This window comes from Dipodomys ordii, unplaced genomic scaffold, assembly GCF_000151885.1.
Source record: "Dipodomys ordii isolate 6190 unplaced genomic scaffold, Dord_2.0 Scaffold17, whole genome shotgun sequence".
NCBI classification, from domain to species: Eukaryota; Metazoa; Chordata; class Mammalia; order Rodentia; family Heteromyidae; genus Dipodomys; species Dipodomys ordii.
The window spans coordinates 763,985-787,846 of record NW_012267233.1 but is presented as its reverse complement, the minus strand read 5'-3'; the positions used below and the strand labels follow the sequence as shown (position 1 = coordinate 787,846).

Genomic DNA, 23,862 nt, shown 5'->3' with positions numbered 1-23,862 from the left:
CAACATATTATTTTATATTTCCCTATAAGAATGGAATTATATTATGTTTCAGGAGAAAATTAAATAAAAGCAGGAAACCAATGTATCAAAATCAGTATACAATGCTGGATGTCACTGCTTTCAAAGAATGATAAAGAATATTAAGTTGAATGACAAGAACAGAAGCAAAATATTTAAGGATTCAAAAGTATCTGGTTTATTATATTCATCACGAAAAACCCTTATTCAAGTAATTTGTCCCGTTTGGAGCTCAAAACTACAGATAGTAAATCTTGCAGACATTTCATAGCAGAAGCATAGTCACAATTAGAGGATTAGAAAGTAGTGCTTATCAGATAAGCCTACAGAAAGGGAATTGTTTAGCCTGAACAAGACACTGTGAGTGACAGTATAATAGGACCTTTAAAAATCAGCCAAGGTTTTAAAGATCCAAGCTAACTACTTTCTACTTGAACTGAGAAGAGAAAAAAGAGGAAATGTATTGAAACTTCAACACCAACTTAAGATAAGTAGAAAGTGAAGATTCCTAGGCATTGCTATGAAGTCATGGCATTTCTTCCCTGGGGAGGTGGTGGTCTTTCAAAAGATCAACTTTCATCTGCTCAAATGACTTCCCAAATCCCCTTCATTCTTCTGATTCTCTCTCTGGAGAAAGATCCCTTGACCTGGTTTAGCAATCCATTGCTAAGCCAAATAGCCTCCCAGGCCAGGAAGTGCTCTAGCATAATTCACCTAAATAGATCCAGCTTCAACTCTGAATGCATTTCCTCTTGTTTTATCCTGGGTAGAAAGAAAGAAACATTTGTCATGGAGCTCCATTTCAGAACTAGTTCAAATAATTCACGACAGCAATTTCATGTCTTAGCCTTCCTTTCTCTATGCTAAATGATTTCAATTTTACCCAATATATCACAGATTTTACCCACCTTTTAATCCAGTTCAATGCAGCATCAATCATGGCATTTCGATTTACAAAAGTGAATTAAAACTCTTCTGTTCTTTCCATGTCTTCTATGCAAGGGAACAAGAATTAACGAAAGATCCAGACATTCCATTTTCCGTGATACAGAGAGAAAGAAACTTCTAAGAATCATGTTTCTAAGACTTGAAAGTTAGGTGACATATTCAGTATTCAACAATAAATATTTATATCACATATTTTATATTGAATTGTCTCTTCTGCCTCCTAAATATAATGTTTGTGGTTCCTGGACATAGTATTCAAAACCCTTTGTGTTGTTGTTGTTGTTGTTACAAACATCAAAATAAGTCAGTCTGAACAAGCTTAGAGTGAAAAAGGGATTCTTGTAACAAGTCAGGAAGACAACGGGGCAGATGAGTCCTAGCAATTAGAATACAAATTAAACTTGACCAAGAGTCACTTGACCTTCTTTTCCTCTGCACTTCAGATTCAATTTTTCCTCCCATGGAACAACCTCATAAGATTTTAATTCCTAAAAAAATGTATTAAATGTGCATCCTTCTCTGTTTCTTTGATTCAACAACCACCAATCTTTTCCTAATTATCTCTTAGCCAAACCAAGACAAGCTACTCCTAAGAGGTTCTTTTGCCCTTGGCTTCATTCTTTCTTATCCATTTAAAACGTAAATTGTCTAGTGCACCTTCTCTGGTTGTAAACATCCAAAAGCTTTTATATTTTGCCTAGAGAACAAAAATGCAAACTCAGTCTTTTGCAGTATTCAAGACCTTTAATGTCCAACATTCTTTCATTTTTTTTCTCTAGCTTTAACATCTCCTTACAAGTTAACTCTTCTGAATTCCACATTTCCTAGTATCTGCACTCTCCTACAGCCTTTTAAACACTCAGGATAGTTCCATGCCCTGACACCACCCTAAGCTGTTCTCCTCTATCTACCTCTAAATGATTTTATTGTTGTTTTTGTTGTTGTTGTTGTTGTTGTTCAGGATACTACTCAAATTAAATAGCTTCTGGTTAGAATTCATCAATCTTATGTAAGAAATGGTTGTGTGTAGGATAAATTATTATAAATACCATTTATTGTCAATACCATTTATAGTACAATATGATTCTATTCTATTTCTTTTTCATATATTTATAGAGCTTAATTCTCTTTCTCTTCTGTATATTAATGATTTTTTAACTTCAGCTTGTTTTTTTTTTGGGGGGTCCGGTCGTGGCGCCTGAACTCTGGGCCTGGGCGCTGTCCCTCAGCTCTTCAGCTCAAGGCTAGCGCTCTACTACTTGAGCCACAGTGCCACTTCCGGCTTTTTTCTTTTTGCTTATGTGGTGCTGAGGAATCGAACTCAGGGCCTTGAGCATGCAAGGCAAGTGCTCTACCAACTGAGCCACCTTCCCAGCCCACTTCAGCTTGTTTTTATGAAGACAGTTATCACCTTTTTGTTTCTCTAAGTCATTTCTTATAGGACTAGTGATGGTAATTAATTCCCTGCATTTCTACTTCTCTTAGCAATACTTTTTTTTTCTTCTTCATTAATAAAGGGTTACTTTGCTGTGAATAGTATTCTTGATTGACTTTTTTTCTTTCAGGTATTTTTATATATTATTATTTCCTTTTTAATGCTAAGAATTCTGTAGAAAAGTATGCTATTAGTTTAGTGTGCATTTCTTTATTTGTAGTGTGAAATTTGGTAATTTACATTCTTTTTCTTGTCTTTTACATTTTATACTTCAACTTGGTTGAATCTATTAGGAGTTGTCTGAGCTCCCGGAATCTGGATATTCCTATATTTTTAAGGATTTGTAGTTTCCTACAATTACGTTATAGGATATGTTTTCTAGGCTTTTTCTCTTTTCCTCGTAGATGGTGCAAACCTTTTCTCAATCTTTTTACTTTGTTAGTTTGTCTTGTTTGCTTTTTCCTGTCAGGGTTATTTTAAAATCTTGTCATAAAGCTTAGAAATTCTTTTCTTCTAATTGATTTGGTCTGCTTCTGAGCTTTATAATTGTAATTTTTGCTTCATTTATTTAGGTCTTTGGCTTCAAGATATCTATTTCTTTGTTTTTAAACTGTATCTTTTGATCAAATTGTTAATCAAATCATAAATATTTTTCCTAAAATTTGAATTCTCTGGAATTTCTGGTATCTTGTTGGGAATCCTGAGAGTAGTGTTTTGATTATTTTTGACTGGTAACTCATCATCTTTCTTTTCTTCAGGGTCTATTGATAGAGTTAGTGTGTTCCTGTAGAAACCTCATGATATCGTACATTTTCAAGTCTCTTCCATCCCTATGGTGATGTGTGTATCTGATGAATTATTTGCCTATATCAATTTTATACTGGTTTTACACGATAAATCCGATACTTTCTCCTACTAATGTGTTCTAGACAGACTGCAGAGAACTGTCGACTTTGATTCCAGGTGGACGCTTGGGTACATTGTGTAGTATATTCAGTTATAATCCATGTTATGACATTTTCAATGAGTCTCATTAGCCAAGATGGTAGTGTTTAAGTGAAGACACTACCAGCTGAGACGCAGCTGTTTTAAGCAGGACAGAATCATAAACATCTCTGGAGAGGGTAGACTCAGTCCATCACTTTCCATAGTTCATATCGGAAAGGAGCCATTCTAGTAGGCTCCCAATGCAGCAGCAGAAATGGCATACTCATGTGTCTCTGGTAGCTGTGATGGTGTGGGCAACTCTGGAGGGCCCAGGTGGATGTCAAGACTGTGTGCCAGTGGTATGTAGCAACTTCAAGTATCTGAGGGCCACACATCAACTTCTTAAAGAAGTTCCCTAGAGGGGTTGATGCCCTCAGAAAGGAATTCTAAGCCGCTTCTCCCGGGTATATGAGATGACTCCCTGTTTCTCAGGATCTTGCCAGGCCAAGCCACTCCTGGCAACATGATGTTTAATCTTCTGCTTCTTGGGGGCTCAGCAGGATGAGTTTCTGGGATCTGACACCTTGGATGCTTTTACAGGCTGCAGGAAAGGTTGGGATGCCCATCTATTTCTTGGAGCGTTTTTAATGCTGTGTTACTCAGGTCAGACGGCTTGGCTTCTTTCCTGGGCCAACTGTGGGTTATGCCACTACTCTGATTCTCAGGGCGGAGTTATCACACCTGCTTCCGGGGGACCTCTGTAGGGCGTGGTCACAAGATGGCACTATGTAACAGAAACCTGTACAGTAAAGGTCATGAAGTAGGCTGGGTACCATGTCTGGGGCAATGCAATGGATTTTAATGCCAGCAGCTTCCCAAATGAAACTCAGGATGTGTGAGGGCTTCAGGCTTCTGCCAAAGCAAGGACTTCAAGTGTTAGTGGTGTAAGTGGGGATTGTTGTAAGTCTCCTTCTTACTCTTTCCCACGGAAGTTCCTCTTGGTTAAAGAATGTTCTGAAGATATCAGACAGTAGTGGTAGGTGCTATGTGCTGAGGTCCTTTCTTTAGCTTATCAACCTTCTCACACAACCTTTTCACATCCCCAGAGACCTCTAGCATTCTTCCCCAGACACTTCAGTAAAATAGCTGTTGTTTTGCTTTGATTAATTATTTGTTGTTGAAGAAAATGCACCATCAATAGGAGAAACCCTAGGTCTCCTTGGCTCAGGCCGAAATTTTCTGAATAGAGACCCGGAAACACAACAAATCAAAGAAAGGTTAGACAAATGGGATTGCATAAAGTTGCAGAGCTTCTGCAGGGCAAATGACATAGCTAGCAAGATCAATAGAAAGCCCATGGATTGGGAGAAGATCTTTACTAGCCATACAACGGACAAGGGTCTCATATCTAAAATATACTTGGAACTCAAAAAATTAAACCCCCCAACAACAAATCCTCAAAGAAACAACTGCCCAATAAATAAGTGGGCAAAAGACTTAAAGAGAAACTTCTCTGAAGAAGAAAGAAGGATGGCCAATAGACACATGAAGAAATGCTCAACCTCCCTAGCCATAAAAGAAATGCAAATCAGAACAACATTGAGATATCACCTCACTCCAGTTAGAACGGCAAAAATCAAGAACTCTAACAACAACAGATGCTGGAGGGGATGTGGACAGAAAGGAACCTTACTTCATTGTTGGTGGGAATGTAAACTTGTTCAACCACTTTGAAAAGCAGTATGGAGGTTCTTCAAAAGACTTGACATAGAACTCCCCTATGGCCCAGCAATCCCACTTTTGGGCATTTACCCAAATGTTTACAAACAAGACCACACTAAAGCTACCAGCACAACAATGTTTATTGCAGCATTATTTACCATAGCTAAGATATGGAACCAACCCAGATGCCCCTCAGTAGATGAATGGATCAAGAAAATGTGGTATATATACACAATGGAATTTTATGCCTCCATCAGAAAGAATGACATTGCCCCATTTATTAGGAAATGGAAAAACTTGGAAAAAATTATATTAAGTGAAGTAAGCCAGGCCCAAAGAAACATAGGTCTTATGGTTTCCCTTATTTGCAATATCTAGTATATGTATGAGTCAAGCGGAAAAGGTCAGATAATGTGATGTCAGGAAAATGAACCCTTAGATATGTATTTTAATGTTTTTTTCTTTCATGCATGTGTTTCTAATGCATTTATAAGATTATCTCTTTGTTGCTTTGTATGTCCCTCCCCCACAGTATAACCCCTGCTTTCACTATATTTGATGTCAGTTTAACTTGTGGAGGAGATGGGGAAAAACCAGTTGTTTAATGATACCGGTGGACCTGTTGCAACAATGAAAAGTACAAGTTGTCATGTTAAAAACGAGCTTTACAATGTCGGTGCGGGGTGGGGGGGCGCAGGGGGAGGGGGAAGGAGAAGGATTGGGACTGGGGGGGGAGGGGGGAGGCTGGGAAGGGATGTGAAGGGTAAACAAAGGAGGAGGCTGCAATGCTTGGTAAGAAATGTACGCATTATCCTGCCCATGTAATTGTAACCCCTCTGTACAGTATGTTCACAAATAAAATAAAATTAAATTAAAAAAAAAAGAAAATGCACCATCAACCTCGATTTGACCATCTTGCTTTCATTTCGAAGTGGTATGCTGGTAACAGGACTTAACTCTTCAATATTGTTCTGATGACTTTATCATTGGAAATATAAAATGCATAAAATATGAAATGCCTGGCATGGGAAGCATTCAACGAATACCAGTTTTTCTTATTGTTATATTTGCTGTGTCATATTTCTGCCACTGAACCTAGGTAACAGAAGTACTCAATGAGTATGGGAGGAGTAAAGGCATCAATAGGTCACTGTGTGAAGGATAAAACAGGAATCTATGTATGCAATAGCTTCTGAATCTCTAATAACACTACTATGTAAATGTCACAGTTTCATGGTTAATTTTGTTGAAGATTAGGATTTGGTAGAATCCTAATTTCTTTAGTAACAGAGATATTAGATAATGGGTAACAATAGAGTGGGTCATGTCACTTGAGTTTACATAGGCATGTCAAAACACCCTGAAAATATAGCCGAAACAGCTGCTAGGTAGTTCCATAGTAAGACCCTCCTTGGGATCTTCTATGTCCCTCCAGAACCTTCTCCATTGAGGTTATGACTTACTAGAGAAAAAAAAAAAAAGATCGCATTACAACAATATAAGCCAGGCCATCTCAGTTGTTTTTCCTCCTGATTATCTTCCTTGTATCAGCACTCAGGGAAAAAATGGTGCACTTTTAGACAGACCATATACCAGTCTTTCTGTACTAAATACTTAAAATGGACTACAAAACTAAATGTCCATTGTAATTCTAGGAGCTGTCTTATTCTCAAATTACAAACTGAAAAACTAATAAACCTAATCCTATGTCTTTTCCACTTTATCCCATTACTTCTCAAGAATCTACTTTTGTGAGAACAAAGGAAGAAGATAGGTGATGCAGATGGTATTCATCTTGTGTTTATACACTTTCTGGAGACAGATGAATTAAGACAGCCTCTGAAATGCCTTTGGAAAGAGAAGTAAGAGAGAACTGGGGAGAACGGAGAGGAGTCATACTGGCCAAAAAGAGAGAGAGAGAGAGAGAGAGAGAGAGATGGAGTGCAGTATTGAGAACAGAAATGAAATGATTTGAGCTTTGTCATTCCTACCTAAATTTCATATTTTGAAATTGACCCTCAGCATCTCATAATGCCATAGACTAGGAGTCTTAATATAATTCTCACTGCTACTGATGGCTGCATGAATTTAGGTGAAGTATTTATCATATCTTAGCCTTGAATCTTCATCTCATTATCAAAGGAATTATAGTACATACTACCCATTATTGGTGCAAAGATGGTATGAGCTAAATTGTAAAATTCAGAGTGCAAGTTACAACAACAGATTAGGGAACACATGATATGGGTGGGGCATTAAAGCTGGGGCACAGTGTCTAATATTTGGGTGCTTGTTTGTTGTGGGTGTGTATAGAAACAGAGCGAGAAAGAAAATATGTATACATGTATTTTCTCTCTCTTCTCATAAATTTTCAATATCTATTCATCTCACCACCTAGACAAGAAGAAATTTGTGTGTGTGTGTGTGTGTGTGTGTGTTGTAAATCTGTAGCTTTTGTAATAGAAGACTATCTTCACAACAATGTATGTTCTTAATTCTCTGAGCCAGAGTACTTACAAACATAAGTTTTCTGGCAAATGTGTGTTCTTTTACTACACTATTAATAGAAGCTTTGCTTTCTACCCAAACATGATAAATAATTTAAAAATTCAACTGCAGGTAGTTCATTGGGAGGCAGGATATAAGAACCAATCACACTCATATGTCATGTGTTTCTCCTATTAAAAAGGAAAATCACCACATGATTATAACAAAATCATAATGATTGATATTTTTCTGTAAGGATAGAGTGCTGGGGCACTTGTCCCCTTTCTCCCTCATTGCAATCTTGAATTTGATGTTCTACTGACCATCATGTCAATATTTGTCTCACATAATTCATGGATTCCAATGTAGGGACCTGAATCTGGTATATCTTCCCTAACTCCTTTTATCCACTGTCTTTGGCTTCTTTAGCTTATAAGAGTGAATTATTATAACTATGGAGAGACTGTAATAAAACTGCTACCATAATTTTCTTACTAGAACACTTGAGTTGATCTCAGAAATATGACTATGAAGTCACAGAAATTTGTCCTTGACTCAAGTACCAATCATTTCTCTTTTTTCTACCAATTGTCCTCATTTTTTTTTTGTTTTCAAGGTGATATACAGAGGGGCTACAGTTACATAAGTAAGGTAATTAGTACATTGCTTGTCAAACTTGTTACCCTTCCTTCATTTTTCTCCTACATCCCCTTCCACCATCTGCATGTTTCACAGATCATTTCCATCATGCTGTCTTGTGAATATCGCTGTTGCTTTGGTTCCCGCCTTGTTCTTTGTCTCACCATTTTGTTGTTCCCCTTCCCTTCCCTAATTCAGATAAACACATATCGAATAACAGGATACCAAAATCAAATACAGTGACAACAGAGGATATACCATAGGGGGAAGAACATACAAAAGAAACAAAAAAAAAATCACATAGTACATTTAAAACAACCAATAATTTCTGAAAACAATCTCAAGAAAAGTGGGGAACGTTGATAGTTGCCTCTAAAAATCCTCCTAAAGATTTAACAAATTGTTTATCTCTAGCTAAATGAGAAAAAACAAGGTTTAACCTTCACTGCAAATGCATTTCATGATCTTTCTAATCCTTTTCTCTTACAATGGGGAAAAAAAGCCCTGATTTTAAAATAAGGTGATGATCTAAGGTTGAGTCACAGCTCTGTCCATCCCCAAACTTTGTGCCTGAGGAAGGCATACAAACTTTTTGTGTATAAAAATGAAAAACAATCCAACCAGATGACACTTTGAATTACCCCACTATAAGAAGTCTCCTCTCAAGTTGTATTATAAACCTCTTCTGAAGAAAAGAAAAATACATTTTGATCTTGAGGGGGACTCTTAAATTCCATTGTCTTGTTCTATCTGTGGCCAAATCTTCAGAATGTGACTCAGATTGGTTTATCATCATTAATACCTGGATTTCTTTTAAAAAGAGTTATTCACTCTTTAAGAAAGTATCAGAAGTAAATGGAGGTGAAGACAGAAGGTTTAAATTATTTTGTGCAAAGTGAAAGAGAAAAAGATACCACTGTCTCTTAAATGAACAACCCATATGGCGTGGATCTACAGCTTCTTCAACCACAATTGTTTTCTGAGAGAACATGCCAGAAATGTGCCTCAGGTGTCCTGACAGGACCTCCAAACACAGCAAAATCCTGAATGCTTATGAGTTGTAATCAGCATGGGTTGTTTAACAAATGAGAAGAAGGAAAGACCTATTCCACGAAGTCAAGCAAGTGGCATCTGCTTGCCTTCTAACTGCCTGCCCAGGTACACCCTGACTTCCACGAGGTGTCTTTGGGTAAGGCTTGGCGAAGCCGAGCAGAGTCAGGCCTAAGCAGCAGAGCTGTCCTGATGGCCTCACATGCCTCTCCAAAACTATTCTGTGTCTTGGCTTTGTTTTTTAGTTGTGTTTTGTTTTTCATTATTTAGTACCACAGAAAAGCCCGAAGATTTACTGACTTTGCTTCTGATCAATTTATTTTTTTTCTTTAGAAAATCCACTCTCTTCTCTAAACTTTTTGTTTTATAACCCTCTCCCCAGTTTCCCTTAATCTTTCAATAACTTCTCACTCTCAACCACATAAACAAAACTGCATGTTATTTTTCATGCTCCCCTCATAAATGGCCAGATTCAAACAGAGACCTGGTTTGAATCTAGAATGGTAAGGCTCGGCTCTTTTGTCTAATGCCCTTGGCAAACTCGCTCAAACTCTCATTTCATAGAATGAGGTAACCCAGCCTTGAGAGGTAGGTTTCTAGAGAGATTGTTATTAAATCCCAGATCTGCCGACAGCAGTCATGAAATCATGAAGAAGGTCATCTCCCTTCCTGGGTCTTGGTGTAATCACTTCTAACAGTGAAAAGTGGATTCCTACTTTAGAAAACTGTAATGAATGTTTAATTTGATGACATAAATGGACTTGACACACTGTCAGGTATAGAGTAACACTTTATCATTGCAACATGCAAGAAGAAAAATTCAGAAATTATGAAGCAAATTACATAAAGAAAGAAGATAATAGTCATTTGGCCACAAAGGAATTACAAACGAGTGATGGTATTTTTTAATAAATTACCATGTCTCTGATTATTTGCATTGTTGGAATGATTGATGTTGGGAAAGAATAACTATTTGTATTAGCTCTAAATGATATCTAGCAGCAAAAATAATGTCTAGCAATAATAAGTGCTCAGTTAAAACATTTGAGTGTCTCTGTCTGTAAGCTTAATTTCAAATCAAGAGAAAAGTCAATGATTTAGAGTTTGCTCTCTTGTGTGCATTATCTTCCTGATGCAAAGTTTACGAGTCAGACAAGGCTTTTGGGTGGGCAGTTCCCTTCCTTTCCCTCTACTTCCTTTTTGCTGCCTGAGTGCTGTAAGTACATCCTTCGGATAGGGAAACCGATGATCGACTCTGCACACTCTGCTCCCTGTCAGAAGATTGAGGTGATTATGTGTCCTTGAGGTAGAGTTTCCTCTAGACAGAATTACTTACATTAGCACTCTTGTGTCCATTCATGGATGTCTTTTTTTAAGAGCATTAGAAAATAAAAAAGAGAACTAAAGTGTAATGTGGCATCCTGCACTGCTTTTTGGAATAGTAAAGGGATTATAGTATGAATTTTAGTGAAAACCCAGTAAAGTCCATAATGTAATCAAGAGTGAATCTGTGTTAATTTCTTTTGACAAATGGATGGCAATTGTATATCACTTAAACATTAGAGGAAGACAGGTGAAGGATATACATTGATTCTGTGGGCTACCTTTGCAGCTTTTCTGAAAAATCTAAAGTTATAATTATGGCTGGTACTGAGCTGAAGAAGAAGAGCCATGTAACTCAGGCAAGGGAATAACAATGAATGAACAATTTGTTCTTCAAGTAGAAAAGAGGGGAAGAACATTCTAGAATAAAAATTTAAGAAGCTAAAATAAGGGAGGTATCCATATAAACTGAGCATGATTGAGAAAGACCAAGATAGGGAAACAACCGAAGCTGGTAAGCAGGAAGCATCTCTGAATCAATTTGATTTGGAAGAATAGCATTAACTATACTATTGTACCCTGACCTAATCAGGTCACATCTGCAATATTAGATTCAATTATATGTGTTCCATTTTGAGAAGAGGCTGACAAATGGGAGGAAGCACATGGGAAGATGCTCCTGAGTGGGCACATGATCTGAAAACGTGCTTAGCAATGATAGCTGCACATTTTACACTAATTTTTCTAGTGTAGCCTAGTGTAGCTTCCTCTTACCCTTCATTGTCCATCCCACTTTCCTGACAGCTTCATGTAAATCAACATGAAGTCCTATCTAGTTGTGTGAATTTAAACTTTATTTTTCATAAAAGAAGATACAGAAGGTTAGGTCAAATGCAAGTGTGTAAGAGAAGGAAAGGTAAGCATTGAATATTGCACACACAGATAGCCTTACCTCACTAACACAGGTTCACTACAGAAAAGTAGAACTGAGGGAGCATTAGAATTGCATCAGGCACCTAAAGACCAAGTAATAGAAGATGCTGAGGAAGATGTCCTCTGTCTTTTCTTCACATTGTCTGTAGCACGGTTGTCTTGGTTGCTAGCCTTTACTTGTTTCAAGATATAGAACCTTGGGTTTCTAAGATCTTTTCTTGGCATGCCTTTATTTTTGTTTTCATAGTGGCTGTAATAACAGATATAGAAATTGGGTGGTGTCCAAGCAGGGGAGAGAAAAATGATTTTACAGGTAGAAACTTGAAATTTCCTTTGAAAACCTTGAAATAGAATAAAAGGCAATTTTAGGATGAACACCATAATCCCATCACCTCACGATTGAAAGCTTTCAAGCCAATAGACAGGGGTTATCCTCCTTTAGGGTGAATATGTTTTATCCTAAAAGGCTAATACACTTTTAAAAACATGATCAGATTCTGTTATAAAGATTGAAATACTACAGGAATTGTCCAGGTACCATGGGTAAGAATGAGAAGTAGATTTCACCTGAAGAGAAAATAAAACCCAAGCAGAAATTGAACTTAAACAACACCTAACATGGGAACAAGATTTCTTACTGGGAAATATCATCGCTGAGATATTCAAGGAAAAGCTATATGGGCAGGTGTTGGATTCTTTGAAAAATGGTATCTAGATCCTTACAGTTAGTCTGCATCATACTCGCTGTGTAATCTTGAGAAAGTTGCTTCATCTCTCTGAGTCTTGCTTGATTCCATTGTAGGCAAGGATTATCAATAAATTTTAGGTGTGTTTAGGATTAGAGCTATTAATGAAGCATCAAATAAAATTTCTGTCATATAAAAAGTGTTTGGCTGATGACAGCTGCTCATATCTTTTTCACATTATTATTATCATAAGCAGTTTAAAGGATGAAGTAGAGTAATGCTACGTTAATCAGCTTAGGCTGCTATAAAAACAACAAAAGCAAGCACACAAAGAAAAAACAGACTGGGACTGAACAGCTTGAACAACAGAAATTTACATCTAGCAAGTCGGGAGACTGGAAATCCAAGATCAGTGGGTAAGTGCCGTCAGCATGTGGTGCAGATGCTTGGTTTGCCTAGGACAGCAGGCTGGCAGTGTCTCCACATAGCTTTCCTTTCAACACGTGGACACTGCTTTATAAAGGCACTTGCCCATATCAGAGTAGAGGCCCATCTTCACAATCTCATTTAATATTAGCTGCCTCCTAAAAGCTCTGTCTTCAAATAGAAATCTAAGGCTTCGACATGAATACGAGGGAGACCTAAGTAAGTCAATAGCCATCAATAAGAACTTTCTCTAAATAAATTTCAAAAGAACTTTGTAGATGGCAAAACACTTTCTTTTCTTCTTTCATTTCTGTTTTCCTACACCTATTCTTGCCACCTTTCCCAACTCCCACTTGTGAGAGGCTTTTATCAATTACTCCTCAAGGCTCACTTCCACGAACGTCCGAGCTAAGTAAGATGTCATCATGAGATAGGTGTTCACTAGCTCTCTGGATGTCTCTCTATATGCAACAACAACACAAAATTGCATTAAATGTTTTCCATCTTTCTACACTGGTTTTCTGTAAGCTCTTCCTCTGTGGTTTCCTGGGCTAGGAAAGTTCTAGGACACAGTGTTTTCTATTACCAATTGATTAGCAAAAACAATAATGTGGGGTCAACTCTTTGCATACCCCTACTTCTCTCTACTCTTGTCATTATACTCTACTTGAAATTGAACTAATAAAAATTTATCCTTAAATGTAACTGAGTTCCCTCCAAGTTCATACTATACATAGAGCTGATGTAATCTCTCAGGAACCATATCACAATTATACTGTTTGTGGGCTGCTTACCCTTATACAAAATTGTCAGTGGTTTGATGGGATGTGGAGGTTTCTCCTTGATTTTCTTAATGAGATACAGTTATTTAGTATCTGTTAGACAAACCTCACACAGTTTGAGTAGTATTAAGCTACTCAAAGCTAAGCACAACTGCTTTTTATGAACACATAGACACATACATACATACACACACACATACATTTCTTTCTAATATCTAATAGAGGACCTTTGTTACATAATTGTCCTAATTCAAAAGCTACTGATTTGGCACATACAATTAAGGCATTAGCAAAATATTTACTTTTATTCCTGTGGGGTAACTACAATTAAACGTGACCATGGCCATGTCTCACCAGCCTGGCTAGCACAAAGAATCTGGATTTTCAAAAATGACACACTGATAATGAACATAAGGATGTGCTAAAAAAAAATAATGAGCTAGCAACTTACACACTGTAGTCCTGGACATAAAGGTGCACTAGTTTGATCTCTAGCCTGAAACTACAGATCTAAAGAAACTAGTGCTACTAATCCCCCAGGCTGGGGTAGGATGCAATAACCCCTTTTTAAGCATAGAGAGCTTCATTTCTATTCCAGAGACTAGAGTGGATAACTTGGGATCTTCTGATCAACACAAAATGTGAGCTAGCCTGTGATAACCCATCCATTAAACATCAGAACACAACATCCTTCTTATTCTATCATTAAAAATATGAACTACATACTATGTTACAAGCAGAGCGTTTGGGAAGCCACTGCATTCCAAATCTTTGTGACTGTCCACCATATCTCTAGAAATAACTTAAATGTACTCTTCATATATGTGTTGACTGGTTTAAGTTGTATACACACATGCAACCATACCATTGCATTATTTATATCATAAAATATGCACAAAATTGTGGCAAAGGAAAGTGAAATAACTATTGAATGAATAATATCTGCGAATACTTTCAGGGTATGATGGTACAACTTTAAGCATGCTTTGACTAATGCAAAATTATTCAATAGTAATGGTAAAACTTAATTCTCTTGAGTTTGAACTCAAGGGCTAATGCTTGCTAGGTTATACTGTATCACTTGAGCCATACCATTTGTGCTTTTGTTTTCCTTTGCCAGCAGCTGGGTTAGTTCTCATGGCTTCACACTTACTGGACTAGCAAAAAGTTGGAAGTGAAGTCCTGGAATTGGGAGAATGCCAATTTCAAGCAAAAATTCTACAGGGTAGTATGGGGCCCTAAATTCAACCCCAATATCGGTGCACATGCACTCATGTGCATTTGCACTCACATGCAATTTGTACACACACACACACACACACACACACACTTCTTTCTTGTCATCACCATGAAAGGAAATTTAAGATAAGTAGAGATTGCACAATTTTGTGCAGCACCATATCAAAAACTACTAATTACTACAGTATACTTCTTTGGAATCATCATCTCTTTGTAAGAGAAAAATTCATACTCAATCTTTTATTTTATCAATGTTCTCATAGCCTTTCAAATTATCAGTTAATTTATTGATTGAGTTTTATTGAATTGCTGATTTTGAGGCTAGAGAATTAATGAGGAGCCTTGTGTGTGTTTTGCATCCACTGTACCACTCAGACCCCAAGATTCTGTTTTATATGTGCATGAGAAACCTCAGCCTTTCCAATGGTATGATATAATAGCTGGGTCAGACCAAAATCCATTCTTTCATTTTTTATTGATAAATCCACCAAACTTTAGTGGGTACCTTGCTAAGTACTTAATATTGATTTTTTTCAGTTTCCTTACAGCTGTGTATGTCCATGGGAATAATTTCTGGCAAATGGGAAGTAAGATTAAATGAAACAAGAGACTTCCTGATCTTCTACTTCCTCTGATCCCTTTTCTTTGATGACTAAAGAATGGATCTTTCTTTTACTATGCAAAGAAGTAAGCACATTAGAGTCCACAAAGGAAGAAGACCTAATAAACCTAAGTCTTCTGCATTATTAAATAACTATCTAGCCAGGGTTGATAAATTTCGATGTTTCATTTCAAAACAGAGAAAGAAGAAGAAAAGTCTGATATATTCTTTCTACACCATAATGGATTATTTTCAGCAATTGTGTTTTGGAGAACACATCTTAATGAAATCCACATTAAACTGGAAACCATGACTCATGCCTGTAATCCCATTACTCTATTCAGAATACTAAAGCAGAAGGATTGAGCATTTGAGGCCAGCTTTGGCTACATAGCAAGGCACTGTCAAAAGAAAGGAAAGTGCTTTTATATTTTACTTTTTATTAGCATCAATTCCTTACAAAACAGTGTCATATTTTATCATGTTTGTTTATTTATACAATGAACCTTATGTTGCTTCTTGCCATCATAAATTAAAAAAATAAAAATGAGGAAATTAAGAGAGACTCTTCAAAGGAAAGTTCTAGAAAACTGGGTATATCCATCTCCCACCTTATTTTCCTTTTAATGCTTTTTAAAAAATTATCTTGATATAGTTGTACAAAGGAATTGTATAAGGAAAGCTATATAAATGCTTCTCCTTTCAACATTCTTGTCGTTTCCCTTTTGCCTACCCTTTTCCTTTGTTAATTTTGTAGGATATACGTTGGATTCTAGTCTGCATTCCTCCCTCTTTTTCTCCTCTTCTTTCATTTACCCCTTTCTTCTTGAACCCTCCCAATCTCTTTCGAGTACTTGCTTGCTTTTTTTTTATTGTGAAAATACTGTACAGAGGGGTTATGATTACATGAGCAAGATAATGAGTACATATCTTATCAAGCATTGTTGCCTCCCCCTTTGTTTCCCCTTCCATCCCTTTTCATCTTCCCCCTTCTCCCCTCTATCCTCCCTCCCCCTACACCCCCACCCTGACCAAAGTTTTAAAGTTCATTTCGACATGACATCTTGTACATCTTACTGTTGCAATGGCTCCTCCTTTGTTTCCCCTTCCCATCCCTTCCCATCTCCCTGCCCACTCCCCGCGCCAAAGTTGTAAAATTTGTTTTTCGACATAACATCTTGTACATCTCATTGTTGCAATGGGTCCACCTGTATCCCTATTTAAGTGAGTTGTTTTTCCCCAAATTATACAAACATCAAATACAGTGAAAACAGGGATTATACCGTGGGGGAGGGACATACCAAGCAACAAATAAATCATCTTATAAATATGTTAGAAACAATTCTAAGAAAGAACCTGTTTTCTGACATTTTATTTTGCTGAAATTTGATTTGGCTTTTTAAGAAATTACACTATTTGAGATCTCCCTTGAATCTATTGTATTACATTAATACATTGTATACACTTGCATACCACCCAACATATTTACTTAAGAGTTTATATGCTAAATCTAGGTTCTATATATAAGCAAAAATATGGATCCTTTGACTCTCTGGCACTGATTTACTTAAGTCACTTACCATAGCTTTTTTCTATGTGTTTCCATTTCTTTACAAATGGTATATTGTCATTCTTTACAATGGATACTTAAAATTCCATTTTGTATGTATATCACATTTTCTTCTTTCACATGTTGAGTTTGCTTCAATGCTTAGTTTCAAACAACTTAATTCATTCATAGTTGATTAAAAACTTATATACACTTTGTCAGGATACTATAATGCAAACAACTCACTCATATGATTCCTATTATTATGAAGGACAACTCATTTAATCCTTGCATTAGAAGACATTTTCCAGGGAAGCAAAACTAAATGGACATACAGAGATGGAGAAGAGAGGGTTTATTATAAGACTTGGCTCCAATAACATTGGAAAGTTGAAAAGTCCCAGCAAATGCTTTCTACGTGGTGGAGAACCAGGCATGCTGGAGGCCTGATTCAATCTGTGCTCTAGAGGACCTCTGCATACTTTTGGAGAAGACATTATCAGACAGCTTGTGTTCTGGTTGAATCCCTTTTGTTCCAGACACAGAGAAACTAGTTAGACTCAGTTCCCCATATGTGGGATTAGGCTCTGGCCTAGAGTAGAACCAAGTCTTTATGCTCCTATTCTTCAAAGCGGCCTTGAAAGAAAAACTGTATGTTCTTTTCAGCACACCTAACCATGATTGGATAAGAAAGACAGAAAAAAAAGTATAGCAATGACATTGAGTAAAGAATGGAAAAAAATTTTTTTCTTACAGGACTCAAGCAAAGAAAACCAATTTCCACCAAAGACATACAGAACATTTTTGATAAAAGGATTCCATAGATATGCAGGATTTAACAGAAACCTTAATCTCCTAGAACCAAAATTACTTTATTTCTGAGGTCTCCAATCCCCAGAGAAATGAATGTTTTAACAAAGCATATCCCTTAAAAAGAAATAACTCGTAAGTTAAATAAACACAGAGGGCTACATAGCTCCCTTTTATTTGAAAAATGGGCGTCCGGCCCAACAGTCCACTTGGAAAGGGAGCCATAAAAGCTCAGAGCCCTTAGGACAAACTCTACACTTCCTCATAAATCAGAGTCAATCTCTAAAGGAGAAACAGTCAATTCCCTTTGCAGAAGCAAGACCACCCCATGCTTACTTGTCACTCTCTAAGGACAGGGAAGAAGACTGGGTTAAAACTCCTCTATCTGGGCTGGGAAGGTAGCTCAGTGGTAGAGCGCTTGCCTTGCAAGCCTGAGGCCCTGGGTTCGATTCCTCAGCACCACATACGAAAAAAGCCATAAGTGGCGCCGTGGCTCAAGTGGTAGAACACTAGCCTTGACCTGAGGAGCTGAGGGACAGCGCCCAGGTGCAGAGTTCAGGCCCCACAACCGGACCCAAAAAAAAAAAAAAAACTCTATCTGAATTTTAAGAGCATGTTCTACTAATGTAAACTTATTATGATTCCACATGCCTGTGGAATCCTATACGGTACATGTTAAAACTGAAGAGGAGAGCATGCTAGTAACAAAGTAGAAAACCTATAAGCCATCTGTTGCACACTATCACCATTAAGCTAGAGCTTTATGGTGGCTCACTGGAGTTCCATATCCAGAAGATTTCCTGGAAATAGAGAATATTACAGACTGTCAGGAGTCAGACTGCAAGTCACACAAAAGATCAAGGCAGCGCTCGGATCACAATAGCTGATGATCACCAGCCTCACTGAGCATGCATAAAAACAATATTTATACAAACAATGCTGCATAAACACACAATCTCCAGTGAACGAAAATTACATCAATCAAGAAAAAAATTATGGAAAGGCTCAGAAAGCTAAAATTTTCCTGACAAATTCAATTGTGTAACATCCTCTAGAATCTTAGTTTATCTAAGAGCAACAATGACAACAACAACAAATTCTATTTCTACTCTCCTGTCTAAACTTGTTTAAAATACACGATTGCATTATAATTTTGTCTTCAGAATATTGATCATAATCTAAAATAAACTTACTTCCACCTGGTATGGCGGTCTAGATCCATTGTCACTGCATTCAGTATGTAGAAATAGGAAGATCACTAGACCATACAGACTAGAACCATACAGTAAAGCTCTAGGACAGACTAAGCTATACAAGAAGACTCTATCTCAATCGATCAATCAATCAACATTTAATTGATTATTAAGCTTTTTTTCCTTTAATTTACTCACACATAGATTATAATTCTTAGAATGGTACCTATATATGAAGAATATGTCACAATGCCTGACACACACAGGACTTTATTATTTGCTGAATACACACATGTCTAAGCACAGGGTCACAAATCTTCAATTTCTCTCTCTCTCTTCTTCCTCCGTTGCAAAGCTCATACAAATGCCTCTCACTGATCGGCTCTAAAGAGGAAGCATAAAGAGGAACCATATGGGAAAGGAACTTATTTCTCCTCCAAGAACGTGATAGTGGTGAAGCTAACTTGAAAATAGACAATCTGTCTTGAGAGAGATGAAGTTATACTCTGTACTCTGGGACTCACAGCAGGGTCCCAGTTGTAAAAAGTTCCTTAGTATCTCCAAGGTGCCATCAAACATAAATGCACAAAGTCCTATCAACCTATTGGAAAAAGTTTGGAAAGTTGGCAAGAAAACAGAAGCGCTCCTCCATAGGTGTTATTTAATTAGCATGATACTGAGGGCCACATGAGCAGAGATCATAAGTAAAACACTGTAGGGCAGAACAAAGAAGGGTTGTTGTCCTGTTGTGATGGAGGTTGTTGTGTTAACTGTTTCCCTAATGCTTAATGAGCACTATTCCTAATGTCAAAATAGACAGAAATGGGGCCTGGCGTAAGCTACATGCAGGTGTGCAAGCAGCTAATGGAAGTGACAGCTAAGATGACATATAACCAGGGTGTTGAAAAATGAATTATCCATGTGGTTTAAATGGGCCAGATGATATATTGGAACACCATGTGGCTGAACACAAAGCATGGTATTCAAGATGGAAGATCCAAATCCTAACTCTGGCTGTAACACAGACCACTTTTATGAGACTGAATGAGTCATTTAAACCACACCATGCTGTGGTTTCTCCCTCAGTCAAATCAGTGCAGCAAGATGTATTGCCCAGTCACAACACAGGATGTTGCGAGGAAACAAGGGAGGTAGCAACAAATGCACCTAGTCAGCGCAGTGCAAGGTGCACAAAAGGTACAAAATGCTGGGCCCGTGCATGGCTGCTGAGACCTTTGCAAAGCAAATATTTCTTGACACTAACATTTCCACTCCTTCAAACTGCCATGGTGCACTAAAAGTGTTAAAGCACACTGCTATCATTACACATCCCCTGTCTTCAGATGAATTACAATGACTGCAAATATTCAGAATTGAACAATTCATTTTAGTTATGCCAAATTTTTGCACAGTTTTGCCATAGCCTGTGAGATCCCCTCAGGCTAGAAATATGCGCCCTTGTCTCTGTACTGACAATCTTATATTTAGACCTTGCCAACAGGCTGGTTAGGTTGCTCCAAATCAAATAAACTCTGAAGCCCACACAGTAAGTATTAGATCATTACTGGACTGGAGGTACACAGGCTCGAGGTGCAAACAAACTCAGGGCAAAAAGGAATCACCAGACTTGTATTAGGCAAAGAGGTAATTATGGCTCAGTGGGAAAAGAAGAAGACAAGGTTGTCAGAAGTGCCGAAGTTAAATAGTAGCTCTGTCACTTATGGTGTGACCTTGGTCAATCTTGAGCAGTTATTTAAGCTCAGCTGTAATATCGGAGTAAATATTTTACCTTATGAACAAAGGCAAGCAAATATGCATTCATCATTCACCACACAAAGCACCTGTCAGAGTAAAAAACCTAAGTACATTAAAGCATAAGTACATAAGAATAGCACAGCCTTTTGCTGTATGTGATACATAAATGTTCTGTGTCTTAGTTGTTATATCTCTAAACTAATGACAATACCACAAGCTTTCTTTTGAGTGCCTTTGTGGGAATTGAATCGAATTCTGTGTGAGCCATTTAGAAAAGTCTGTGGCAAAATAGCATTATTATTGTTATTACTTTCTCAATCAGGAGTAGATTGTGCGAGAACCAAATTAGATGGATGAAGGTCTATGGCCAAAATAAGTCATAATCGATACCAAATGATTTCCCAAATTCTCTTTTAGAGTCAGGATTGCCTCGATTTTCATCTTACTTTCTCATTTCTTTTCTTAGAATCAAGAAAGTTTTGTGGAGCCTGGGTGCTTCTTGCCAAGAGTTTGTAAGCACTCCCTCCTCCGAGAAAGCCTCACCATGGGAGCTGATGAGTAGCTAGAGCATTAAAACACCACACGAAAAAGCAGACTGAGCAATTATATTTCCACAAAAGTCAGAGTCGATTTTCTAAATTTTTTCTTGGAAGCAAAACAAGAGGAAGCAAGCACAGAGGGGAAAAAATCCTTTTTTAAAAAAATATTCTTCTCCACTTACTTTACATTGAAGCGTCTCCTGAGTGAGAAACAAAATTATTTTAAGTAGCCCTAAATTAAAGTCACCTTGAAAATGCTATTCTAGCCCATATCCCCATTCAATATTCCACAACACTCATGATAAGATTGAAGAATTATCATAAATGGGGTGGCTTATTAAAGAAACCATTCATTTCTCATAGTTCTTTTGGCTGGAAAATGCAAGGTCAAGGCTTCCACAGAGACTATGACTTCAAAGGACCCCCCCCCCTTCCTTTTAGATGAGGCCTCCTAACCAGAGCCTTGAATGGTGGAAAAATCAAGTGAGTTCCCCGGGCTTCCTTTATGACAGTACTGTCTTCATTCACAAGGGATTTGCCTTCATGACTTTATTACTTCCTACAGGCTCTCTGACTTTACACATTGAGGAGTTGGCCCCAAGACATGAATGGACACAAACATTAAGTCTAAGGTAACTTTACACCATTTCTTCTCATCTCAAACCTCCAAGCTTTTACTATATGTATCTCAGCAGATACCATCACGGAGAGCTCACTGTTTCCCTGCAAGACATATTCCATTGGCTTTCTGGAAACAGCCTAGAAGGATGCTTTCATCACTTCATCCTTTATTATTTTTTTTACATCTGCTGATTTAAAGGGAAGAGCTGTTTCTCTTCTCACTCATGCAAACCTTGTGTCATGGGTCCCATTGACCCATGTCATTGAGTCTGCTATAGTTCTCTTGTATTTAATTATCTCCAACCTTCCATCTATGCACAATGCCCCCCCTCCACATTGGCTCCTCTACACTACTATGTAATCTTAGTAAAATATTAGGCTAGTAGAATAAAAAAAGAAAAATATATATATCCTACCTTACACTACTCTGGTGTCAATTCTATCATTTTCATCTTCTTGAAATTTGCAGCTCAAAATCGTTATCTGAAATTGACATCTCCACTTCTTAACTTCTTTTTATTTCTCTTTAACTCATTCAGAGATGTTTTCTGTTCCACTGACACTGTTCTTGCTGAGATAACCAAAGGATCTCCACCCACATCTGTAAGTAAGATGATGATTGTTTTTATCTTGATTGAACTTGCAATAGCACTTAACTTTGTAAACCAACATCCTTTTAAGGAAACATTCTTTCAAAAAGTATTCAGTGCTAGGCACCACTATTTCATAATTTTCCACAGAATTCTTTTTTTTTTTCCGGTTCTGGGGCTGGGCCTACACGCTATCCCGCAGTTCCACCACTTGAGCTACAGTGCTACTTCCGGAGATAAGAGTCTCACAGACTTTTCTGCCTGGGCTGGCTTTGAACTGTGATCCTCAGATCTCAGCCTCCTGAGTAGCTAGGATTACAGGCATGAACCACCAGCACCTGGATATCCACAGAATTCTTTAGCTGTCTTGTTCAGGTCTCTTGGTATCTCCTTTGCTGACTTTTTTTGTCTAACCATATACTAAATATTGAAATTGATAAATAATCTCCCCAAGACTCCAGGCTCTTCTCTCTTTATATGCAGCTAGCTCCCCCAAAGATGGTACACATTCCTATGTCTTCAATACACTTCTCATCTAGGCTGACCTTGTCTGACCTTTATGTCCATCTCTCTCAATATGTGGTCCAAATCTCTAGTTGAGATCCCTTACAGGCATCTCAAAGTGATTTCCAAGCCTGGACATAGAAGCTACATTCACACAAGTGCCCAAGCAAGGAATAATCCCTGACTAATTGTTCTTAATTATTATACGTACAATTCCCAGTTAAAAAAATCTCAAACTCACCAGCTGCTGGTGGATCACACCTGTCATCCTAGCCTATAATCTAAAGATCAAGGTTCAAAGCCAGCCTGGGCTGAAAAGTCTCTGAGACACTTATTCCCAATTAACTACTCAAAAACCAGAAGTGGAACTTTTGCTTAAAGTGGTAGAGCATTAGCCTTGAGCAAAAAGAATTCACAGACAGCACACAGGCCCTTGGTTCAAGCCCCATAAAGACAAAAAGAACAAAAAATGATTTCAGACTCATCATTTCCGAGTTGAAGCATCAATTTACAAGAATAGTCTTCCTTCTTTCTCCTACACCATAGGATCACATAGTATTCCTTCATTTTCCAACTCTGCATAAATTCAAAGCATTATTTCCTGTGCTTTCCTACTAAACAATTCAAATCTCAGAGCTAAAGTGCCACTGGTATAGATTCCACTTGGGATTGGATGCTTAAGATCTAGAAACATTGAGGGCAGGCAAAATCAGTGTAGGGCTGGAGCAATCAGGTAGAATTCATTTTCAACCTTCCTTTCTCTTTCTGTTATTTGAAATCCTCTTTCACATTAGATGGTGCCTACTCATTTTGAGGGAGTAATTTGGCTTACTCATTTCATCAACTTAAAAGCTACTCTGTTCTGGACAGCTAAGGACACTCAAAAATAATGTTTTATAATGTTTAGTAATGTTTGTTTCTGGGCATCCTTGATCCTAGTCAAATTGAAATTAACCATAAGGTTACACTGTTACAATGGAATTCTATTCCTCCATCAGAAAGAATGACATTGCCCCATTTGTTAGGAAATGGAAAGGCTTGGAAAAATATATATTAAGTGAAGTAAGCCAGGCCCAAAGAAACAT

At 37.6% G+C, this 23,862-nt stretch overlaps 1 long non-coding RNA gene across 1 annotated transcript; it reads right to left on the bottom strand.

Annotated features, from left to right (window-relative positions):
• Positions 1–247: 247 nt before the first annotated feature.
• Positions 248–22,236, bottom strand: LOC105982792. Its single transcript, XR_001174916.1, has 3 exons — positions 22,100–22,236; positions 927–1,011; positions 248–780 (listed from the first exon to the last, which is right to left on the bottom strand). It is a non-coding gene; the product is annotated as an uncharacterized LOC105982792 (long non-coding RNA).
• Positions 22,237–23,862: the final 1,626 nt, after the last annotated feature.